This window comes from Nicotiana tabacum, chromosome 24 (genome assembly GCF_000715075.1).
Source record: "Nicotiana tabacum cultivar K326 chromosome 24, ASM71507v2, whole genome shotgun sequence".
Taxonomy (NCBI): Eukaryota; Viridiplantae; Streptophyta; class Magnoliopsida; order Solanales; family Solanaceae; genus Nicotiana; species Nicotiana tabacum.
The window spans coordinates 95,635,654-95,660,990 of NC_134103.1; the positions used below are offsets into that span (position 1 = coordinate 95,635,654).

The 25,337-nt window shown below is 36.4% G+C and overlaps 1 pseudogene; it reads right to left on the reverse strand.

Annotated features, from left to right (window-relative positions):
• Window positions 1-12,987: 12,987 nt before the first annotated feature.
• On the reverse strand, window positions 12,988-14,256 carry LOC142178324 (aspartic proteinase CDR1-like; annotated as a pseudogene).
• Window positions 14,257-25,337: the final 11,081 nt, after the last annotated feature.

Sequence of the window (25,337 nt, forward strand, 5' to 3'; positions counted from 1 at the left end):
TCTTCACTATTCGAGCAGATCAAGGCTTGCCAGTTTGATGATCTGCACTTCTTGGTTCTCAGAGAGACGGTACTACATGGTGGTGCCAGGGAGGTTATTATCGGTGAGGATGATGTTCTGCGACTTCATGGTCACCTATGTGTTCCTAATGTTGATGGTTTGAGGGAGAAGATCTTAGATAAAGCACACAGTTCTCGGTATTCTATTTATCCAGGTGCTTCGAAGATGTATCGCGACCTGAGGCAGCATTATTGGTGGCGTCGGATGAAGAAGGACATAGTTGAGTATGTTACAAGGTGTCTAAATTGCCAGCAGGTCAAGTATGAACATCAGAGGCCAGGTGGCCTACTTCAGCGAATGACTATACTTGAGTGGAAATGGAAGCGCATTACTATGGAATTTGTAATTGGGTTGCCGTGGACCTTGCAGAAGTTTGATGCAGTTTGGGTCATTGTCGACAGGTTGACCAAGTCGGCACACTTCATTCCGGTTATGACCACATATACTTCAGAGAGGTTGGCCTAGATTTATATTAAGGAGATAGTTCGGTTGCACGGTGTGCCAATTTCTATCATATCAGATAGAGGCCCTCAGTTTACTTCATATTTATGGAGAGCAGTACAGAGTGAATTGGGGACCCGTGTAGAGCTCAGCACAACCTTTCACCCGCAGACCGACGGGCAGTCGGAGTGGACAGTTCAAATCTTGGAGGACATGCTCATAAAATGTGTGATTGACTTTGGAGGGCAGTGGGATCGGTTCTTGCCTTTGGTCGAGTTTTCTTACAACAACAGTTATAAGTCCAGCATCAAGATGGCTCCATTTGAGGCATTATATGGTCGACGATGTCGTTCACCCATATGATGGTTTGAGCCCGGCGAGGCTAAGTTATATGGTAACGATTTGGTGAAGGATGCCTTGGAAAAGGTAAAGTTGATTCAGGAGTGACCGCACAGCACAGTCCAGACAGAAGAGTTACGCGGATTAGAAGGCACATGATTTATCATTTATGGTGGGCGATAAAGTTCTCTTGAAGGTCTCACCGATGAAGGGGATCATGAGGTTCGGGAAGAAGGGCAAGTTGAGCCCAAGATTTATAGGCCCCTTTGAGGTGTTGAGGCGAGTTGGGGAGGTTGCTTATGAGCTTGCCTTGTCCCCAGTCTATTGGGAGTTCATCCGATTTTCCACGTGTCTATGCTCCGGAGGTATCATGCTGACAGGTCGCATGTGTTAGACTTCAGCATGGTTCAGTTAGATAAGAGCCTGGGTTATGAGGAGGAGCCAGTTGCCATTGTTGATAGGCAGGTTCGCAAGTTGAGGTCCAAGAAGATTTCTGTGGTAAAAGTTCAGTGGAGAAGCCAACCAGTTGAAAAGTCAACTTGGGAGGCCGAGAAGGACATGCAGAGTAGATATCCACACTTATTCGGCACTTCAGATATAATTATAGACCCGTTAGAGGATGAACGTTTATTTAAGAAGTGGAGAATGTAACGACCTAACCAATCATTTTTCTTTCTAGAACCACGTTCCTCTAAATAAGACTCCCCGTATGCGCTCTTACTATTTTATGACTTGCAGGGATGGTTAGTTCGGGATTTGGAAGGGTTCGGGTTGAAATCGGAACACTTGGTTCCTTAGTTTGTCTTTAGAAAGGCTAAGTTTGACTTCGGTCAACGTTTTGGGTAAATGACCTTGGAATCAAGATTCGACGGTTCCAATAAGTTTGTATAATGAATTTGGACTTGAGCGTATGTTCAAATCGGGGTTTTGGATGACCCGGGAGCGTTTCGGCGCTTGATAGTGAAAGTTGACTATTTGAAGGTTTTAAAATTCTTTAAATTTGGTTTGGAGTAGGTTTTTTTGTTATTGAGGTCCGTTCGGAGTTTCGAGCTCGGGAATAGTTCCGTATGATGATTTAAGACTTGCACGCAAAATTTGGTGTCATTCCGAGTAGTTTAAGTATGTTTCGGCGCGCTCGGAGTAAGTTGGAAGAACTTGAAGTTCATAAGTTGATCCTATTGATTTTGGGTTGCGATTCTTAGTTTTAATATTGTTTTCCGCATTCCGAGGGTACGAGCGAGTCCGTTTTATGATTTCAAACTCGTTGGTATATTTGGATGGGGCCTCGGTGGCCCCGGACGCCATTCGGATGATGCGCAGATTGAGTTAGGACTCAAAAAGGGCTGCTGGTGCACCAGTTCTGGTGTGCCCGCACCTGCGAGCTTTTGGCCGCAGGTGCAAGCCCGTAGATGCGTCCTCTAGGCCGCAGAAGCAGCTTTGGAGCCTTGGCCAGTGGTACGCAGAAGCAAAGGGTTGAGCGCAGAAGCGGGTCGCTTCTGCGATGAGGAGTCGCAGAACCGAGACTGCAAAAGCGGAAGCCTGTCCACAGATGCGGCCTACGCTGGTCCTGTGGCATTCCGCAGAAGCGGGCCTTGTGCCTCAAAAGCAGTACTGCAAATGCAGCCCAGTGACCGCAGATACGGATATTCTGCTGGGCAGAACCCTCATTTAATGTCGGGACTCAACCATTTTGGGTTCTTTTATTTCATTCTTTGGGAGAGTTTTGGAGCTCTTAGAGAGGGGTTTTCACTAATCACTTTAAGGTAAGTAATTTCCTTACAATGTGAGTTAAATACATAGATTATGGGTAGATTTAACATGAAAAATTTGTGAAATCATGGGTTTAGATGAAAAATATAGGTTTTGATAAAAATGAGATTTAACCACGAAAATGGTTATGGAATTGAGTAAAAATTATATATTTGAGTTCATGAGGTTATGGGTAACAACTTTCTTCAAAAATTTTCGAAATCCGGGCACGTGGACCCGGGATGAATTTTAGGAATTCTTCAATTGGGATTAGGTAATCACTTTAATAGGTAGAATATGAACTTTTGAGCACGTATTAATTATTTTATATAATATTTGACTAGTTTCGAGTCGTTTGGCACCGAGTTGAGGGTTTAGAGCACAGTTGTGGACCGAAAAGTAAGCTTTGAGACGAGGTAAGTCTCTTGCCTAACCTTGTAAGTGGGAACTCTCCCCCTTAGGTGTATTTTTGCTGTGAATTTTATGTGTGGGGAGCTACGTACGCACTAGGTGACGAGAGTCCGTGCATAGCTGTATTTTATGTGATGTACGGGTAGACTTAGGTTTACACCATACCTTATTTGCACTGTTATGTTGGTTATGCACATTAACTGCTTTGAAATGAGCTGAGATTAAGGATTTAAATATTTATAGTCTCTAGTTTAGATTTCTTATGTTTGGAAAGAATTTAAGGATTTTATGAGAACTCTGACAATTTTATGTTTACTCGCGTCGCAAGTATTTCCGCGAGCGAGGTAAACTTTTCTCTTCTCTCATAGGAGCGGGCCGTTTACCTCGGCAGGTTAATAGATGCATCTATGGTTTGTGTCGTTCGACCCTCGGCAGTACACAGTATATTTCTGGATCGGGTCGTACGACCTCGGCATAAATCGTGCGTGATAATACTCGGAACTTAACTTTTATTTGATATTAATTTATGGCTTGAGCGGTCACTATTATTTAAAGGACAGGAATTTATTTGAAGTTATTATTAGTAAAGAGAATTATTATTCACTGCTTTGTAGTGTTAGTTGCTTACATAATCCATGCTTATTTATGATTTTTCGCATTTTATTTATAGCCCATAGTAAGTGTCGATGTCGACCCCTCGTCACTACTTCTTCGAGGTTAGACTTGATACTTACTGGGTACATGTTGTTTATGTACTCACGCTACACTTCTGCACTGACCGTGCAGGATCTGAGGCAGGTGCATCTGGTGGACATACCGGCACACACCCCCGTTACCCGGAGGCCTAGTGGTGAGCTGCATCCTGAGTCGTTCTGCAGCACCTAGAGCCTTTCTTTTGTACTTATTTTATGTCTATGTTATTTCAGACAGTAGTTAGAGTTTTGTATATTCTACTAGCGCTCATACACTTGTGACACCGGATCTTAGCACACACTCTAGTAGACTTTACAGTTTTGGGGTAGTTACATATTTATGCTTGCATTCAGTTATCTTCATTTTTAACCATTTGAATCTCTATCTCTCAAAATTCTAAACAAATGGGATTTAATTACTTGGAAATTGGTTAAAAGAAGAAATCACGTAGTAACTTCACCGTAGGCTTGCCTAGCGGCGACGTTAGGCGCCATCACGGCCAATAGAAAAAATTAGGTCGTGACACTTGTCTTCCCCACAAAGGCACGTCTGCCAATAAGTTTCTCAACCACTCGCCTTCTCGCCCTGCCAACTCAAAAGCAATGCATCCAGACTCCATAGTAGATCGTGCTATACAAGTCTGTTTTGAAAACTTCTATAAAATAACACTGGCACCCAAAGTAAATATATAGCCACTAGTGGAGCTAACTTCATCATTGTCAGTAACCCAATTTGTATAACAAAATCTTTCTAAAACAGCAGGAAATTTATTAAAATGCAAACATCAATCCACTGTACCTCTCAAATACCTTAGCAAAAATGCAAACACCAATCCATAGTACCTCTCAAATACCTTGGCAAACGATGAAGAGTATTCCAGTATTCACTACTGGGATTGTGAGTATATCTACTCAATCTACTAACAGCATAAGCAATATCAGGTCGTGTATAATTCTTGAGAAATATTACACTACCAATTATCTTAGCATATTCAGTTTGAAAAATACTGGATTCTTTATTCTTTCTCAAGTGTATGCTAGGATCGTAAGGAGTTCTCACAGAAGCTACATCAAATCAATTAAACCTTTTCAATGTTTTCTCAATATAATGAGACTGAGACAACAAAAAACCATTAGAAGTTCTTTTAATTTTAATCCCTAAAATCACATTTGCTTCTCCATGATCTTTCATTTCAAATTTAGAAGACAAAAAATATTTAGTCTCATTAACAACATTCACATTAGGGCCAAAGATTAACATGTCATCCACATACATAAATATAATCACACAATCTGATCCTATCGTCTTGGAATTAACACAAGTATCAGATGCATTAACAACAAAATCATTATCCACTAATGTGCTATTAAACTTTTCATACCATTGCTTAGGTACCTGCTTTAAACCATACAGAAACTTGCTCAATTTGCATACTTTATTCTCCTGTACTTGGATTACAAATCTCTCAGGTTGAGACATATAGATCTCTTCCTCTAAATCACCATTTAGGAAAGTCGTTTTAACATCCATTTGATTTATCACTAAATTATGAATAGCGGCTAAAGCAACAAGAATTCTAATAGTCGCTATCTTAGTCACAGGAGAATAAGTGTCAAAGTAATCAATGCCTTTCTTTTGGTTAAAATCCCTAATAAGAAGTCTAGCCTTATATTTCTCAATTGTACCATCAGGTCTCAATTTCTTCTTAAATATCCACTTGCTACTTATGGGTTTACAACCTTTAGGCAAATCAGACAAGTCCCAAGTGTGATTAGAAACTATAAAGTCTAATTCATTTTTAATGGCCTCTTTCCAAAAAGTAGCATCTATTGACCTCATTGCTTCATTATAAGTCTTAGGGTTTTCTTCTATTAAATAGATTGACACTAATTCATCACTCAAAACATCAAAATCAATATTTTCAGTCACGAAAGTACTGATAAAGTCAAGACCAAAGCTAGCTTCAATTCTACGTCTCTTACTCCTTCTAAGTTCATTTTCATGCTCATTAGCAGTAATACTAGAATTAACAGACATAGATGTAGAAGCATTATTAGGCACATCACTAGGCAAATTATATTTCCAATGGAAAAACATGCTCAAAAATTCTGCATTTCTAGATTCACAAATAGAACCATCATTCAAAGACACAAATCTATACACTACACTATTTTGAGCATAACCAATAAAAATAACATCAAAAGTCTTGGGTTCAACAGTTACTTGTTTAAAATCAGGTAGACCAACCTTAGCCAAACATCCCCATACTTTCAGAATTTTCAAGTTAGAGGTAAACCCTTTCCATAACTCATACGGGTTTTTATCTAACTTCTTATGAGGAACTTTATTAAGAACATAGCATGCAGATAAAACAACTTCCCTCAACATATTATCAGATAAACCCAAACTCAAAAGCATAGAATTCATTATTTCCTTAAGGGTTCTATTTTTCAGTTCGGCTACACCATTTTGTTGGGTAGTATAGGGAGCACTAACCTCATGTATAATACCATTTTTCTCACAAACGGCTTCTAGAGTATTAGTACTGTATTCATCACCCCTGTCAGATCGTAGTCTCTTGATTTTTCTATCTAATTGGTTTTCTACAAAGGTAACCCTTCCCAACAAAGACTTCTCCACGAGAAATAACTACTTTATCAGATTCAAAAACAAGTTTAAGACCTGCTTTGTTGAGAATCGCACCAGAAACTAAGTTTCTACGGGGGGGAGGGGTTACATACAGAGTGTGTTACAAAAATTAAAGCATGATAGTTATAAAGAAATAAATGGGACGTTACAAATTCAATTCAAAGAGAATGAATTTGGAATGGGCCTCACGTATATCTCGCGCACAGGAGGGGAGGGGGAATTGACTCGTTTTGTCTTCAGGACTAATTTCTCATGTGCACGAGAACACTTTCTTTTACTAGCTCTTTACAAGCCCAACAAAGAGTAATTCAATATAAAGAGAAGAAAGAAACTTTCCACAATAAATGAGGGACGCTTTAACTTTCACAAAAGACAAAGAAGTAAAGAAGTAAAAGGAACTACAAAAAAATCTTTGACTTTGCATTACCAAATATAAATACCAACATACTCAAGTTACTATTTTCCATAAGGCTCTAGTAATTGCTTTTTCAGACTTTCGAGGGGTTGTTTGGTTCGAAACAAAAATATTCTGGAATTAATCCCATATGGGATAATTAATATCAAAATTTTGGTATAAAACTTACAACAACAACAACATACACAGTGAAATCTCATAAGTGGGGTATGTGGAAGGTAGTATATACGTAGCCTTACCCTTACCTTTGTGAAGGTAGAGAAATTATTTCCAATGGACCCTCGACTCAAGAAAAGTATAATCCCAACAATCATTAAAAGGACAAACAAAGCAACATTTTGGTATAAAATTTATAACATTTTGACTAATACCAATAATTAAACACAAAATAAATATAAACTCAAATTTATACTAATCTCGGTAACCAAACGACTGCTAAGTGATTTTGCGCTACTCCTATGTTATAGGAGCAGTTCATATCGATTAGTCGAATTTTCACTGGACCCTAAATAACCCAATGTGGACTCCAGTACTCCACAACCAGTGCTGTGCATGTCTTTGGTCCATGTGGGTAAACTTTGCATCATCCTTAAATCCCAAATAGATTTTAAGAGGTTCTAACAAAAAAAAATTCAAAAAGTTTATATTAATGAAGACAACTCAAATCTTCTGATCAAGGTTAATGAAGATTATACATTATTATTTTTATTTTTCAAAAAAATTTAGGTTGTACACAAATACAACAGGCCCTTCCGAAATTCAAGTGAATTCCTCACGAACATAATGACAAGGAATTTTGTAGGTTGAGGAACAAAATGATATCTTCATAAATTTTAACATTGTTATGCAAGAAACTTAATGACAAGGCGGTTTTTGTAATGATTTTCAAAACTATAGGAACGTATAATATAATTTAGAACAAGGGAGTCAACGAAATCAAGACTACATTTAGTCAATTCCTATGGTAAAAATGAGTTTACTTATGTTTTAGCCAAAACAGGACCAATTTTTCTGAATAATCTGGATTTTCTCATTGTTAAAGACGCAGCTAACTTGCTCCCGTTTAAACGATTAACATTTCGTTAGCTTGGTTTATGGTGCCCAACTATGTCTTATAAAAAGGACCTAGCGGTCGCTGCAAATATAATTCGATTTTATAGTCCAGAGTTGAATCTCACAAAGAATTAAGATTTAGCTGTAACGGTTCACTATCACTAAGAAAACAAGTTCAAACAATTTTTAAGTTATAAGGATTGTGAAAAAAACAGTAAAATATTATCAACTAAAGATCTAGACCAATTGCTTGTTTGGATGGTTGTTACCCATCGTTTTATAATGTATTGTATTGTATTGTATTATATTGTATTGTATCGTTTTATAAATATAATGTTTGGATAGATTATATTGTTGTTGTTAAATAATATTTTGCTGTTTGTTTTGATTGTATCGTACTGTACTGTAACTGATAAGTTTATTAAAATACCTTTAATTATTTAAATATTAAATTTATCAAGAATTACGCATAAATATAATTTAAGAAAATCCCTTTCTACTAATTTATCACCAAATATGTCTTGTAAATAAATTGAGCAACTAAATTATGGAGTTAAAATAAAAACTAAAAAAAGGTAAAGGATAAAATAGAATTATGGAGTAATAGGTTAGGGTATAATTGGAAAGAAAAATAGGAAACAATCCCACCACACCAAATCGGTTGTTTCAAAAAATGGGACTTTTCATTGTTGCGGAACAATGGATTTAACAATCCAATACAACCAATTTTAATGAAACAATCAAAACAAACATTGTTTTGGGATAACAATAAAATACGATACAAATGAGTAACAACCATCCAAACAAAATGTAAGGGTTGTAGACAAAATTAAGGAGGCCTTGATTTATGATTTCCCCAATTGCCGGAATCTTTCTTGCTATAATAGCTATAATTTCGCCTTTACTTTCTACGGATTGTGAGCATTCAACTTACAATAATTCTCTATCGAACAATCTCGATAATTTATTAGACATATTCTATCGAACTACTCTAGCTGACAATTTCTCACAGCTCACTACGATCATGCCAAAGCTTCGTTATCTCTAATTCGGCTTTTAAACCTGCAGTACTGATCTCTCACATACCAAGGCAACGGCGTTGTTCAAGACCTATCTAAATACATACTCTCACTCGAGAAATATATAATAAATAGGTACCATTAATTGAAAGCTCTTCAATTAACTAAAATAAGCATGTAGTTGAACAAATAGAGGAATCTAAAGGCTCAGTTATAACCTCTGTTTTAAAAGGCGTTTCTGGGGCGAGCTCCGGGGCGAGGCGTACCAAAAACGCGTCGGGGCGATGGTGTGGGGCGAAAGTCTCAAGAGGCGTATGCCCCGCAATTTGGGGCGTACGCCCGGGAGTTCGGGGCGCGTTTTTTTAGTAAGGAGTAAGCCCTAGAGAATTTTTCAAATTAAAACAAAATTTGTTGAATTAGTCCTTCATATAATACTCAAAATTTCAAAAGTCAGTTTGGTAATTACTCAAAAGGTTTAAAAAGGAACTCAAAAGTATTAAATTTAAAAGTAAAGACTTTTTTTATTGATTTAAGCTCTAATTCATAGTTTTTTTAATTTTTTATCTTGTCCGCTAGTCTGCTAATATCTCCCAAAAGCAACGAATATTTAATTTTTTTTACAAATACAAAGAGAACTACATTTTTCTTCATAGCAGTAAATTCAAAGTTCAAATTGCAGGTTAATCATCCTTTTTGTTCTTGCATATAGAAAACTTTATTCTTTTAGATTCAAATTACTTGTGCTTGTAAGTAACGTATAATAGATTGTTTGATTAGTTTTTTGTGAGGATGGAGCACACATATATATAGTTTTCTTCAATTTTTATGCAATTTTACTTGTTTATAAATATTAACTGTCATTATATTATTTTTTAAAATATTAAAAATTAAATACCTATGGGGCTTACGCCCCGCGCCTCGGGGCTTACGCCCACGCCTTTTAAAACACTGGTTATAACAAAACATATCAAGAGTTCCTACAAAAAGTTCCATCAAAATCTTAGAAAGAAATTTAGCTACTCATAGTCATGCTAACAATAACATTAACAATTGAAAGCATTAATCTATAAACTAAGAAAGAGTGGAAGAAAAACTCTTGATCCGGTGCGTGCAATTCTTCTGGCCGTCTTTTCCTCCTCAAAAGTTATAACCTCTAAAATCTAGGTTACATAGGTATTTATATACTATGCTACAATTAGGGCCGAAATAATTATGTCTTAAGCTGACTAGGCATCCAAAAAGTCTCGGAATAGGGCTTGGCGCGTTGTGCCCAATCAACCTTGCCCTGGAGCTCGCCTAGCGCCGTCCGGGGCTCGGTTCTTGGTGCCTTAAACCTCACAAGGCATCATGTAAGGCGCCGACTTTTGGTTGCCTAGCACCCTCTGGAGTCTGGAGCACCATTCTTTCCTTGCCTAGTACTGGGGAACCATTTTCACCGAGCCTTGCTCCGTGTAAGGCACCAATTTCACTGCGTGCTCTACATCATTATTTTGGTGCCAATTTTTGCAATTTATTTCATGTCTAATACACATAAAATAACTCAATTAAGCTCAAACGTTGCACAAATTATTATTATTTTATATAGAATATAGCTAGGGTAAATAAAAGTATGAAAGTATAATAATTTAGACATCAGTTACAACAGACTATATCTCATATAGAGAAGTTGAATAAAGACTTTAGCTTCCCACCTTATTTTCAATGTATTTAAGTTTTATTTATTGACATTATATAAATATTTATTTATAAATATATATTTATATATATGTATATATATTGAATTTGAATAACCTGATTTAATACAGACACCTATATATTAATCACTACTACATATTCTCAATTCATTTTTGGTAATTTTTATCATATAAGACCACAAAATAAAAAAAAAATCCTCTTTACTATTTTAAACTTCACGCCTAGTTACATAAAACAAAATAGATGGAATAATTCAGCTAACTAACCAAGTTGACGGGTCTAGAATGATCTCGTCCTTTAGGACAAGGCCATTGAGTAGGGAAACCGATGTAATGGTGACTAAAATCTTTGGTCCGCCTTAATTATGAATTGCAGAATTTATTAACTATATTCCCCTTACTGAAATTGGCCAAACAAATGTAACCTTTTCAAGTCCTTCTCTTTGAAGTCTAATTCAGTGAGATTGCTTCAAACTTGTCGCAAATCTATATTATATTAAAAGCACGAAAACTCTTAGAAAAATATTGTTTGCGTTTTTTATCCTTAAAATTTGATTTTAAACTAGACAAGATAGTCATTTTATTATTTTCCTAAAGTTTAGGAGTTTGAAGTCAACTAAAACTATGGTCATTAAGTCATTCCTTATTTGATCAATGTAGAAACTCTTAATATTTAATAACTTAAAATAAGGTTTACTAATATAAATCCTTTATTTATTTGAATAATTGTGTGATGTAAAATATGTTAAAAGTGAAACCTTGAAGCTGGCTTTTTAGAATACGTGATGTTAAGTATGTTAAAAATTAGTGTATTATATGTGAAACTCAAGGCATACAAGACTTCTCAGTTCAACTAAAATTAAGCATGTTATAAGTTATTTATGCTTCTTTTACATGATTAGTTTCTTATTATGTAGTGAAATAAAAATTTTATCATTACTTTGATAAGTTTAAAGTTATCATCAATCTTTTGTTAGATGTTTTTATTAAATGTGGCTCATAAATTACTTTTTTCGCCTTTTTAGTTCTTTAATCCATTGGCTGCTAATTGTAGTTCTTTATATCATCTAATTTGTGGTATAATGGTTTGACATTAGCTATTGGGGTATTATAACTTTTAGCTCAGGTTAGAAACTATTTACATCTGGTAGCCGAAAAAGTATATAAAACTTGTATAATTTTATATATAACATAAAAAATGTATATATATACAAACAATATACAAATTTTATATATTTTTTCGGCTATTATTTTTATAGCGGTTACACAGTGTCATTTTTCCTTAGTTATTTTGTAGGCTCTAAATTGTCAATTATTCATTTTATTTTCTAGGAGTTGTAGGACCAACCTTTACTCCCAAATTTCAAACAAACACAATTATGATTATTTTCATGTTATTGACAAATCTTTGAATAATTATGATAAAAGTATGTCATAGAAGATATTTAATTAAATTTAATGTTGATAGGCTTTTCAACTTAAAAAATGAAGACTTAACCTATATAGCCGGTCATCCAACCGCTTAACTAAACATAGCCAGCGAATGTATAATATATGTCTACCAGGTAGGAAAAGTAAATAGTGAGTAAATAGTGAATCCGTCCGGCTATTTATATAAAAAATCCTTTTGAAAATAGATTTTACACTATACAAAGTTATCCTTTAATTATTCTCTTAATATTTAAGATTTTAAAATCAACTAAAATTTATAGTTCAAAATGTAGCTGTTGGATTCTACTTTTGCTACAGTAATATATTCTTTTTTAATCTGTTAGAAACAATTCATATAGTAGTTCTTATTGATTAAAGAAAAATGGACCGTCTTTTGTTAGTTAGTTGAAGATGTTAGTGTCTATTAGAACGAACTTGAAAATTACCACACAAAAAATGAACTTGAACATAGCTTTTCAAAAAAAAAAAAAAAAAAACTCTTAAATCTTCAAATGCTATGTGTTCTTACTGAAATTAAAAAGGAAGTATGATAATTTGTGAAATTAAAGTGATAAAATTAAAGAGATGGCCATGAATTTAAGTTGAATATATAGAATGATGATATTTGAGGAATTCTATGAGACAATTTCTCTTTATTTATTGAGTTATCTATATTGGATTAATATTCATCAATTTCAAAAGTTTAAACTTTTATTTTGTAATTCAGATATAATTTGAATATACTATTTATCTGGTTTTTATAAAAAAAAGTTTACTTATTGAAGTTGGGTATCCTAAGACTAGTCTTTACTAAAAACTGTTTTAAGTTTTCAGAAGCATAAACAATAAGGAAAAACAAAACAAAGCATCAGGACTAAGAAGAACTACTTATAAACATTAAATAATTCCATCTCAATTGGTAAGCATTAGAATGAAGTAAATATAATTAAGTCATCACGAATTGATCAAGAACATTCTAATTACTGTTAATAACATTAAAAGACCAACAAACGAAGAAGGAAAACAAATAACACTAGGTAGTCCAGCCAAATTCATTACATAAACTTTTCAAATAGCTAGTGCAATCTGTAGGCAAGAAGGAGATTTTGTTTGCAACAAGATCATATCCAATTAGGAAATTTGCCTGCGCCAAGTTTCCAAAAATAGCAACTTCCTCTGCTGGCACTATTGTAAGACAAACCAAACCTTCCTCCACTTCTGTAAACGTGCTCGAAGTCGACAACTCTAAATCTGCATCTGTAAAATGCGCGACAATCTTGGGAGCATCGATAGTACCATTCTCAGACTCGTAACAGAGACCAAAAGTGCCCGAAGGATCATCTTTCTTAGTAGCATTAATCGAATCCACTAACGTTAATTCCAAACTCGAGTAAAATTCGCTAGGCAGCAATGTTAATGTCGTACCAGAATTAATTATAATGTTCCCTTGACTAAGTTTATGTGACTGGTGGCATTAGAAATTGATGATTGTAATGGAATTGGGATTAAACAATAAGAGAATTTTCCATTGATTTCTTTATCCAATTGGTTGATAATTGAAACTTCACCGCCACATAAGCCAATAATACCAGAAGTATAGTTATTGAACGCGCCACTATTGTCATGACCGCAACCAAAGACAACATTAGGAATGGAAACATTATTTCCATAAGTAGAAGGAAATGTTAATTTCTCAAAAGCAAGGTCACCAATAATTTGTGATTGGCACCATAACTCATTTGATATTCACAAATATTTCCTTACACAAGAAGAAGTCCCTAGTGATGCACATTCTTCAGCATTACACCCTACAGTTTTATAAGTAGAGTTTTTTTGGGAATCAAAAAGGGGGGCTGATTGTTGGAAACAATTAGTGCAAGGCATATATTGTGTCCATGTTAAGTCACTACCAGTGTCAGCTATGGCTACAATTTCAACTGGTGGAGTTCCAATAGAGATTTTCATGAGATATTCTCCTGGGATTGGAAAAATATCCGATTGGATTGTGTCATTAGCACTAGCAAAGGAATTTTTCTTGAAGAAAGATGCCCGTGAAAATGAGCGGTGGAAGGAGTTTCGAAGACGCTTTGATGGATTGTTTGATGGGTTGTAGAGGGTGAAAGAGTAGAATCGAGGTGCATAAGATCAAGGGTGAAACCATTTTCGCCACAAGTGCGTATTATTTTTCGGCAAGAAATCAAAGAAAGATGAAAGAAAGCTAAAAAGAGTATGGTAGGAAAAAGAGTGTGAGATTTAGTATTGACCATTTTGGTGACAAGGGTTTATGAGAGTTGATATTGTATTCAAGAATGATGAGAAATGATGAAGAAAAGCTTGTGATTAGTATCATTTTATAGGTGAAAATAAACGAATGGGAATGCATGTAAGAATTTGGAAAGTCAACAGGAAATATGGGATTCAGGGGGAATGCATATTAACTTGGAAGAATTGGCAAAGACACCAAATGCAAAGTAAGAAGTGAAACATTTCTTGAAAATTAAATACATGAGTTTCAATTTCCATAGATGAGACAAGTATATTATTAAATAACTACGTCGAAAACGATTCATTTAATATACTCTTTTCCCCCATATTTCTATTCACACCATTGTGTAACACAATGCATTGATTTTCTAGGCATGGATTGTTTTGCTTTCGTTAAGAAATATAACATGATTTTCATTATAAAACCATTTAATACTGCATGTACGAGTTTTGACCTATTACCTTCCTGCCGTAAAAAGACTTTCTAATAAACGATAAATTCACGTCACAAAAGTTTTCAGTATGATTCAAGACAATGAATTTTGGAAGTTTTCTCACTTAGAAATAAATGAACTCCTATTTTGAATGCAACATGTCATGCATTTACCTTTTGGCTTCTACTAATTAGAGGCGGATCCAATATTTAAATTTTATAGGTTCAAAATTTAAGGTTTTTAGTATTGATCTCATTATATTTATAAAATTATGGTTTCATATCTATTATTTATTATAATTCCACTGATCTTTAATATAAAAGTTTATGTTCTACATCGAAAGTTATAGGTTCAAGTGAACCCGTATGTATAGTTGTATATCTGCCATTGCTATTAATGATGAGGTGATGTCACGACCCGAAATTCCCACCTTCGGACCGTGATGGCGCCTAACATTTCACTTGTTAGGCAATCCAACGTTAGAATAATATTATCAATTTTTAAAATAATTTTTAAATTTATTAATAACAAAGAACAATTGCGAAAGTAAATTCTGAAATATAGTGAATAATTCATAAAATCAACGGTGTCTAAATACCATCCCAGAATTGGTGTCACAAGTGGAAGAGCTTCTAGAATAATACAAATAAAGATCTTAATAAAATAAAGCTGTCTGGAAATAAACACACAGCTAAAGTAAAGTAGACGGGGACTTCAGAACTGCGAATGCCGTGCAGTGTATATCTCAAGTCTCCTCTGGTAAGTGTTGAGCCTAACCTCGACGAAGTAGTGACGAGGCTAAGGCAGGTCACTTACATTAATCTGTACGCAATATTAGTAACAACAACAATAATAGAAATAAATCGGGTAACTCATTTATAATAATTGAAGCCAACTCAACAGTCATAACCAATTATCATTTTCATCAATTCTGTTGCAGCGTGCAACCCGCTCTCACAATATATTCACATTCAATTCTGTTGCAGCATGCAACCCGCTCTCACAATATATTCATTTTCAATCCTCTCATATAATTATTTTTAATCATGTATATATATTAACTTTTAAATAAGTCTATTGCGGCGTGCAATCCGATCCCCCAAATATTGACTTTTAATAAGTCTGTTACGGCGTGTAACCCGGTCCTCCAATATGGACTTTTTAATAAGTCTGTTGCGGCGTGCAACCCGATCTTCCAATATATCCATTTACCAATTCTTATAGAAGAAATTTTTTCAATAAATACAATAATTAATATAAAATTATAAGACAACAAGCATACAATAATTATGATTTAAATATGAAATAAACAATGACAAATAGCAAATTATTATAAAAATGAGGGAGAAAATAAGCAGTTTAATATTTAATATGCTAAATGTCAAATAACAATTAAGACACATAATTCAAATAGCATGTAACAATTAATGCAGGAATTCAAGAATTAATATTTGATAAAGAATAGGAGAGAAATAATTATTATAATAATTAATTCATAATTTAAAGCGACTTATGATTTTTTAAATTAATTATGCAAACAATTAATTTGGCGACGTATAGACACTCGTCACCTCGCCTATACGTCGTTCCCATGCATTTCACATAACAAATAGTTTAAGGGTTCTATTCCCTCAAGTCAAGGTTAACCACGACACTTACCTCGCTTTGCAAATTTCAATCAATTACTCGACCACAACTTTTCCTTTTAAATTTGTCTCCAAAAGTTTCAAATCTATTCACAAACAATTCGATATACTCAATACGAATCATAGGAATTAATTCCGTATGAATTTACTAATTTTCCGGATAAAAATTCGAAATTTATTTAAATATGCGACAGTGGGACCCACATTTCAAATCCCAAAAAAACTTACGAAATCCGAACACCCGTTCCGATACGAGTTCAACCATACAAAATTTATCCAATTCCGATGTCAAATGGACCTTCAAATCTTAAATTTTTATTTTTGGAAGATTTTATAAAAATTCCAATTTCTTCCATCTAAATCTGAAATAAATGATAAATATAGACTTAGATTTATGAAATACAATCACTATATTATAAAGAACACTTATCCAGTTCGAAATCGTGAAAAACTCCTTTGAAATCGCCCCTAAACCGAGTTCTAATTGAGGGTTTGTGAAAAATGGGAAAACTCCCAGTTTGGTTCTGTTTTAAGTCACATGCGTCAGGCCTTCTTCGCGTTCGCGAAGGGCCTGTCGCGTTCGCAATGAGTAGCAGCCCGTGGATTTTGCGTTCGCGAGTCCTCCTTCGCGTTCATGAAGGCTTTTCCCCCCTGGCCTTCGCGTTCGCGTGCCAGTGCTCGCGCTCACGTAGAAGGACAACTGACCCCTCCCCCAGGCCTCTAAAGCTTCGCATTCGCGTTGAGCTGGTCGCGTTCGCGAAGGGTAAAGTCCCCATAGTTTCGCGTTTGCGACCCAATCCTCGCGTTCGCGAAGAAGGAAAATTCAACCAACCTAGTTTGCTCTTCGCGTTCGCGAGAGTACATTCGCGAACGCGATGAAGGAAATACCAGAAGCCTGAAGTTGCAGAAAATCAGATTTTTCTAAGTTCAAAATCATCCTGTATCCTATCCGAAACTCACCCGAGCTCTCGGGGCTCCAAACCAAACATGCACCCAAGTTCCAAAATATCATACGAACTTGTTCGCGCGATCAAATCGCCAAAATAACACCTAGAACTACGAATCGGACATCAAATCAAAGGAAGTTTTCAAGAAAATTTTAAAACTTATATTTTCACAACCGGACGTCCGAATCACGTCAAATCAACTCCGATTCGCACCAAATTCGGCAGAAAAGTCATAAATATTATAGTGGACCTATACCGGGCTCCGAAACTAAAATATAGACCCGGGGTCAATAAATCCAACATCAGTAATTTCTTAAAAATTATTAAGCTTTCAAGCTTTTAATTTTTCATCAAAATTTCATATCTCGGGCTAGGGACCTCGAAATTCGATTCCGGGCATACGCCCAAGTCCCAAATCACGATACGGACCTACCGGAATTGTCAAAATACTGATCTGGGTCCGTTTTCTCAAAATGTTGACCAAAGTCAACTCAGTTGAGTTTTAAAGCTCTATTTCACATTTTAATCCATTTTTCACATAAAAACTTTCCGGAAAATTGTACGGACTGCGTACGTGAGTCGAGGAATAATAAATAATATTTTTTGAGGTCTTAGAACACAGAATTAATAATTAAATTTAAAGATGACATTTTGGGTCATCTCATGTGATGAGCGGTTGAGTTTCATCTACACCTCCCCCAAAAAACACATAGAAAGTGGATTCGATATATTAAAAAAAAGGAGAAAAAAGAATGCAACCTATCAAAGCTAATAGATAAAATGAAGTCAAGCCTTAGTATGTTTTTTGACACCGTCGAATATTACTAGCTATAGGTTGTGTAATTACTAGGATATGTTATTCACATAGTTTATTAAGTACACAACATAGTAAATCAAAGACTTATTTATTTTTTCTGATGTATTATAATGTAATTCTTAGCTTCTAGTACAAGACATGCACATTTTCATAACCATATTCCCTGTAAAGTATATATAAACACGTAGCCTCGGCCACAAAGCAAAACAGTCCAGAAGTACTTAATTTGGTTATCAAGAACGACCGACTCCCAGAGTCCGAAGACCTCTACAAATTAAAGTTTCACTGTACGGGTAAAATCGATTCGTATTAAATTCTCGTATAATAGAGCGACACGTGAAATCGGAGACAGATGGAAAACGAAACAGGTGGAAACTAAGACCGGGGGCAGCAACTTCGGTTGGCATTGGGAAGCCCCCGAAGGGAGTATTACTAATGAAGACAAACGAGTGCCTGCCACCCGTTTAAATACACAGTCCGTTATAGAGAATTTTGGCTTTCATAGCCTGTCGTAACATATTCTTCAATGACCCCTATAATTGTCATTTAAGAGAGGCTTGATCCTAGGACCTTGTTCCCTAGGTGCAACTATAAGTAGTGATTTCAACAGCCATTGTAAGGACTCGAATTTTCTAACAAACTTATACGATATACTATTCAAAAGCTCAATAACATTTCATTTCTTGTTTATTGATATTCATATTGCTGCCTTCGGAAGCTCTACTCCCGGGACCAAGCTAATTGCTGTCTTATATCGTTTTCAACGCTTAGTCTTGCATTTTACTTAATTTATTTATCATTTTGGGATCAAATCGATCCGCTTGTCTATAAATCATGTTATAAATTTAACTGTACCGTTTTACGGATAAACAATTCGGCGCTCACTGTGTGGCTTAGACAGTTGTGTAATTGAATTGATCCCCGCATCTATTCCTAACATGTTTAATTCTTTGTTTCTTAACGAAAAATCGTAAGAACATGGCAGATGATGATGTCAACATTATACACAACGTTGAGGCACAAGGAAATACGCCTCGACACGAAGATTAGATCAGTGATAGCCACAACGAGGAAGACGTAGCCACGCCGGTCCATGGCGGGCAATATCCACGACATGTTCGAGAAGCAATTTCTGATGATGCTGAAGACGAGCACGTTGTGGAAACAATGAGAATCCTAAGGGAGAAACTAAAGGCTATTATGGGCCATCTCTCGCGACAAGATCAGGTCATGTTAGAGTTGAAGCAAGTGTTGTCGGGTGCTTCCAAAAACGCGAATGGAAGAGGTCCGATTCCTCTCGGTGCTCCCGCAAACCAAACAACACAAAGGGTTGATAACAACAACCCGATGGGTGAGGTCGGCTCTGATGGGGCTGGGGGGAATGACAGTGGATCTGGTAACAATGACGGGAATGATCCCTTTAAAATCGAACTCATGCGGTTTATGAGAGAAATAAATATCAGAATGGATCAAATCCCGGGTGCACCGCCAATGTTAAAAGGACCGGACTCAAAGAAGTACACCTAGTTGCCTTTCAAACCAAGTACGACACCAGAGTTAATTCTGAAGCAGTTCAAAATGTCAGACGTGCAAAATATGATGGAACTTCAGATCCTGAGGAGCACATTACACTTACACAACGGCGGTGAAAGGAAACGACTTAGCTCTGCACGAGATTGAGTCATTCTTGCTGAAGAAGTTTGGAGAGACCCTCACAAAGGGGGCCCTAACATGATATCACTTCTACCCGAGAACTCAATAGATTCTTTTGAGATGATCGCAAATTCTTTTATCAAGGCCCATGCTGGGGCCAGGAAGGTACAAGCCCGAAAGGCCGACATATTCATAATTGCGCAAAGAGAGTCCGGATTACTGCGGGAGTTTGTGACCAGATTTCAGAAGGAAAGGATGTTGCTACCAGCCGTGCCAAACGAATGGGCAGCTTAGGCATTTACTAAAGGGCTGAATCCTAGGAGTTCAGATGCTTCTCAGAAATTGAAAGAAAGTCTGCTCGAGTTCCAGGAAACAACATGGGCAGATATCCACAACCGCTATGAATCGAAGATTATAATAGAGGATGACTAGCTCAGTTTCCCGGCATCAACCAAGGGTCGGGACCGAGAAAAGAATTAGGAAAAATTGTAGGATGATTTCGACGCAAATCGACGGTCTTCTAGAGGTCGGGTTTTGCCTTACGAAAGGGCCAAAGAACGCGGCAGAGGTTTACGATCTACGGATAGGTTCGCTATCGATAGGAGATCTGATCGTGGCTGGAACAACAGATCATTGTAGGATAAAGAGGTATCGGGCTCCCAGGATTCTACCTACCCTAGATTGTCCGAGTATAACTTTAATGTCAGCATAATGGAACTGGTATCGACGATGAGAAACATTAAGGAAGCATGATTCCCGAGGCCGATGAGATCCGATCCCAGTCATAGGGATCCTAATCTATACTGTGAGTATCATGGGACTAACGGCTACCGGACTGGGGACTGCCAACATCTGCACGAGGAGGTGGCGATATTATTGAAAAATGGCAATCTCAGAGAGTTCTTAAGCGACTGGGCTAAGAATAAATACGGCCGTAACTGGGATAACACGGAACCCTCAAAATCAGGATAAAATCCTCATCGTCTAACGATAAACATAATTTTTGGGACTCCGAAAAGTCGCCAAGAATGATATCACCTTCACGAAGGAGGACGCAGATGGACTACTACTACCACACAATGATGCCCTATTAATTTCTCTTAATATTTTAGATTTTAAAATTTAATATATTTTAGTGGACTCAGGGAGTTCAACCAATATTATCCAATGGAGAGTGCTGGAAAAAGCCAAGCTAACTGAAAACATCATTTCGTCCACAAAGCTCCTCATCGGATTCAACTTAGCAAGCGTGAAAACCCTAGGGAAGATTCTGCTGCCCACGAATGCCGAAGAGGTAATAAAGACGACCATGTTTGAAGTAGTAGACGGTGATATGTGCTACAACATTATTCTTGGAAGACCATGGCTACACGGGATGAAGGTTGTGCCGTCAACATACCATCAACTTCTGAAATTCCCAATTCTAGAGGGATTTAAATAAATAAGAGGAGATCAAACGGCTACAAGGGAGATGAATGCGATCTCGGTTTCCTATAGTAAAGGGAAGGAACATGCGGCTTAGAAATTACAGGAGCTAAACGAAGTCAACAAGGGGGAGGAGTCGTCGGAGTCCTATCAGGTGCTAAGATATTTTCAGGTACTAGAAGAAGCAGACGCAACCAAATCCACAGCAGAAGAACTCGAACAAGTCACATTGTTCGAAAAATTCTTAGAGAGGAAATTCAACTTGGGGACAAGACTAAACCCCGAGCTCAGGTCAAGATTTATAGAATTTCTTGAATTTAATATTGATTTCTTTGCGTGGTCACATGCGGATATGACATGTATCCCACTAGAGGTGGCCATGCACAAGTTAAGCCTGGATCCTAACATTCCTCCGGTAAGGCAGAAGAAATGCCCTATTACCAAGGTCAGAAATAAGTTTGTTAAAGAAGAGGTAATTCGATTTCTTGATATCGGTTTAATCCAAGAGGTAAAGTATCCTGACTGGCTAGCTAATGTAGTAGTAGTTCCAAAAAAGAATAATAAATTTCGCATGTGCGTGGGTTATAAGGATCTAAATAAGGCGTGATCAAAAGACTCGTTCCCATTTCCAAATATTGATCAAATGATTAATGCGACGGCCGGGCACGAGTTGATGAGTTTCCTCGATGCCTATTTCGGGTGCAACCAAATAAAAATGAACCCGGACGATTAGGAAAAGACTTCGTTCATAACGAACTTTGGCACACATTGCTACAATGTGATGCCTTTCAGAGGCTTGTGAACAAAATGTTTGAAAAACAAATAGGGAAAATAGTGGAAGTTTACATAGATGATTTGTTGGTTAAGTCTTTGAATGCAGGTGATCATTTTAAACACCTCCAAGAAAACTTTGACATCCTAAAGAAGCACGACATGAAGCTTAACCCCGAAAAATGTGCATTCAAAGTCAGCTCTGGTAAGTTCTTGGGGTTCCTGGTGTAAAAAAGGAGGATCGAAGTCAATCACGATAAAATTAAAGCTATCGAGGACATTCCCGACCATCTATCAAATGTGATAGAGGTTCAGAGGTTAACAGGAAGACTGGCCGCTTTAAGAAGATTCATTTACCGGTCTTCAGAAAAATATCATCACTTCTTCTCACTTCTGAAAAAGAAGAACAACTTTGAATGGACTCCAGAATGCCAACAGGCTTTGAAAGATTTGAAAAGGTATTTATCGAGCCCTACGTTACTATCAAAACCGGAGAAAGGTGAACAATCGTTGATTTATTTAGCAGTCTTGGAGGTAGCAATAAGTGTCATTTTAGTCTGTAAAGATGAATGTACGCAATCTCCTATCTATTATGTTAGTAAAATTTTAACGGGAGCGGAAACTCACTACCCACACCTCAAAAATTAGCCTTAGCTATCGTAGTCGCCGCTCGAAAGCCTAGGACTTATTTTCAATGCCACCCGATAGCCGTGGTGACAACCTTTCCCCTGCAGAATATCCTTCACAAACCTGAACTTCCAGTTCGACTGGCCAAATGGGCAATCAAAATAAATAAATTTGACATAGAGTATAAACCTAGCACTGCGATCAAATCACAAGTTTTGGCCGACTTCGTGGCCGATTTTAGTCCTGGACTACTGTCTTTGGCCACCAAAGAAGCGGTGATGGTGTCAGAATCGACATCGGGAGTCTGGACCTTGTTAATGAATGGAGCTTCCAACATGAAAGGGTCCGGGCTCGGGGTAGTACTAATTACGCCCTCGGGAGAAACCCTGAGTCAGGCCATATGAATTGTTCTCTTGACTAAGAATGAAGTCGAGTATGAGGCTTTGATTGCAGGACTTGAGCTGGCTCGGGGACTGGACTTGTCCAAGGAAGTCATGATGGCACCTAGTATCTAAGACTAGGTAAGCCTAACATATACTAATCACTAGTGGAATTCAACTAAATTAACTACAATAATTTAAAAAGAAAATTCCGTAACAACATAGTCAAACCAACTTCAGTTACATAATCCCAAAACCGATAGTACAAGTCACAAGCCTTTCTAAGAGTAACTATAAATAAGGAGTAAGTCATTGTTACAGAATAATAGAAGACAATGGAAATAAAATACAACGGAAGGTGACTTCGGGGCCTGCGAACGTCGAACAGGTATACCATGAAGTATCCAGGAGCACAGACATAAGTCTTAAACCAATTCGATCATAAGTACCTGGATCTGTATAAAAATATGCATAAGTGTAGCATGAGTACACCACAGCGGTACCCAGTAAGTATCAAGCCTAACCTCGGTAGAGTAGTGACGAGGCCAGGTCAAGATACCTACCGGACATGAAAACTTGTGCAGGATATGACATAAAACTAACAAGGAAGGAATATCAATATAAGGCCACAAGCAGAAAGATTTCAAATCACCATCAACAATGAAAATAAGGGGAGCACGTATGGCAACGAGAACACTCAAGTAATTAAGCAATAACATAGTCAGGAGTATAGATAAAATATGAATGTGTTCAAGTAAGGGAAGTCAATGACAACTTAGTCAATCAAATCATTCCTAATGCACGAATTTCAACAAGAATTACCCCAAGTACCACATCTCGTAATCTCTTATTATAAGTCACAACTTCCAAACCTTACACACATGGCCCCTTGTGCCCACATTTTTCAAATCACTTTCGCACGGCAATATCCACATACTACTATGTATATAGTATCTGTGTCAGTATCAACTAAGATGATCGATGAATAATTTAAACACAATTAAGCACAAATCAAACTTGAATACAGTTAAGCGTCAAATGAGATATTAAGCCTAATTTAGGATTCAAATAAAGTAAAATAAAGGAGAGATTGTGCAAATAAAGTAAGAGATAAACTTAGTTTTAGAAAATAAATGAGATGAAGCACAATATCGTATTTAAGCAAAGTAAAACATCAATTAAATTTAGCGAGTTAAATATAGAATTTGTTAAAATAAAACGTGACAACTATTTTAAAGTAAATTACACAACAATAAGGTGATGAGTAAATTTAGAAAATCAATTAAAGTAAATGTGTAATAACCATTTAAATTAGTAAGATGCCGAATGAGATACGAGTTTTATTTTTGAAAGACGCACAAGTGAAACACCTCAAGAACTCTTTCATTTAAATCCACTAAATTACCAACAACTCAATCGGATATAAGCTAATGACCCCGTGCACATATATTCACCTTGACGATCAATTTATCAATAAATAACATAGGCACAAATTTAGCATATTGAAGCAACACAACATATCATCATTTTCATTACTATTGCGGCGTGCAACCCGCTCCCCGAACAATATAAATTAAGAAAATAATTTACAACCAACTATGGTGTACCACAAAATCAAAAGGAATAACGAGGCTACACAAAGAAATCACAACTGATGAAAAAGTTACGCGATAACTCACGAAATCAAATAGCAAGGAATGACAATCCATAAACCAAGACACAATTTTCGAGAATCAATTAACAATTAAGGCATGTAGGAGATAAAGCATGAATTCAACAAGCAATTATAATTTAACAATTAGCATATAAGGATGAACTTGACAACAAGAGATGGAACATGTACTAACAACTTCAAGTAAAGCACGTAAGAACAATCCTAACGACAGAAGATATAACATGAAACGATAGCTATAATTAATTGCATGAAAGAAGCCCAATGGTCTAATCCAATCAAATACCACATATAAGTCTATGTACATACTCGTCACCTTATGTACATGCCTTCCACATAATTCAAGTAGTACCATCAATCAAAAACCTAAGGGGTAATTCCCCCACACAAGGTTAGGCAAGATACTTACCTTAACGAAGTTAGGCCGATACTTTAAAATGGCCTTCTCGCGGGAAACGACCTCCGAACGGCTCAAATATAGCCAAATTAATTTCATAAAATAATTAAAACTCATATGAAATAATTTTGAATAATAAAACGTCGACTTTTAATTTTATTCTAAAAAGTCAACTCGAAAGTCAACCCAGTGCCCGCACCTCGAAATCTGACAAAAATTCACGAAATCTTAACACCCATTCCAATACGAGTCTAACCATACCAAATTCATCAAATTCCGGTATCGAATCGCCCTTCAAATCTTAATTTTACAATTTCGAAAGATTTTACAATTTTTCCAATTTGTTCCA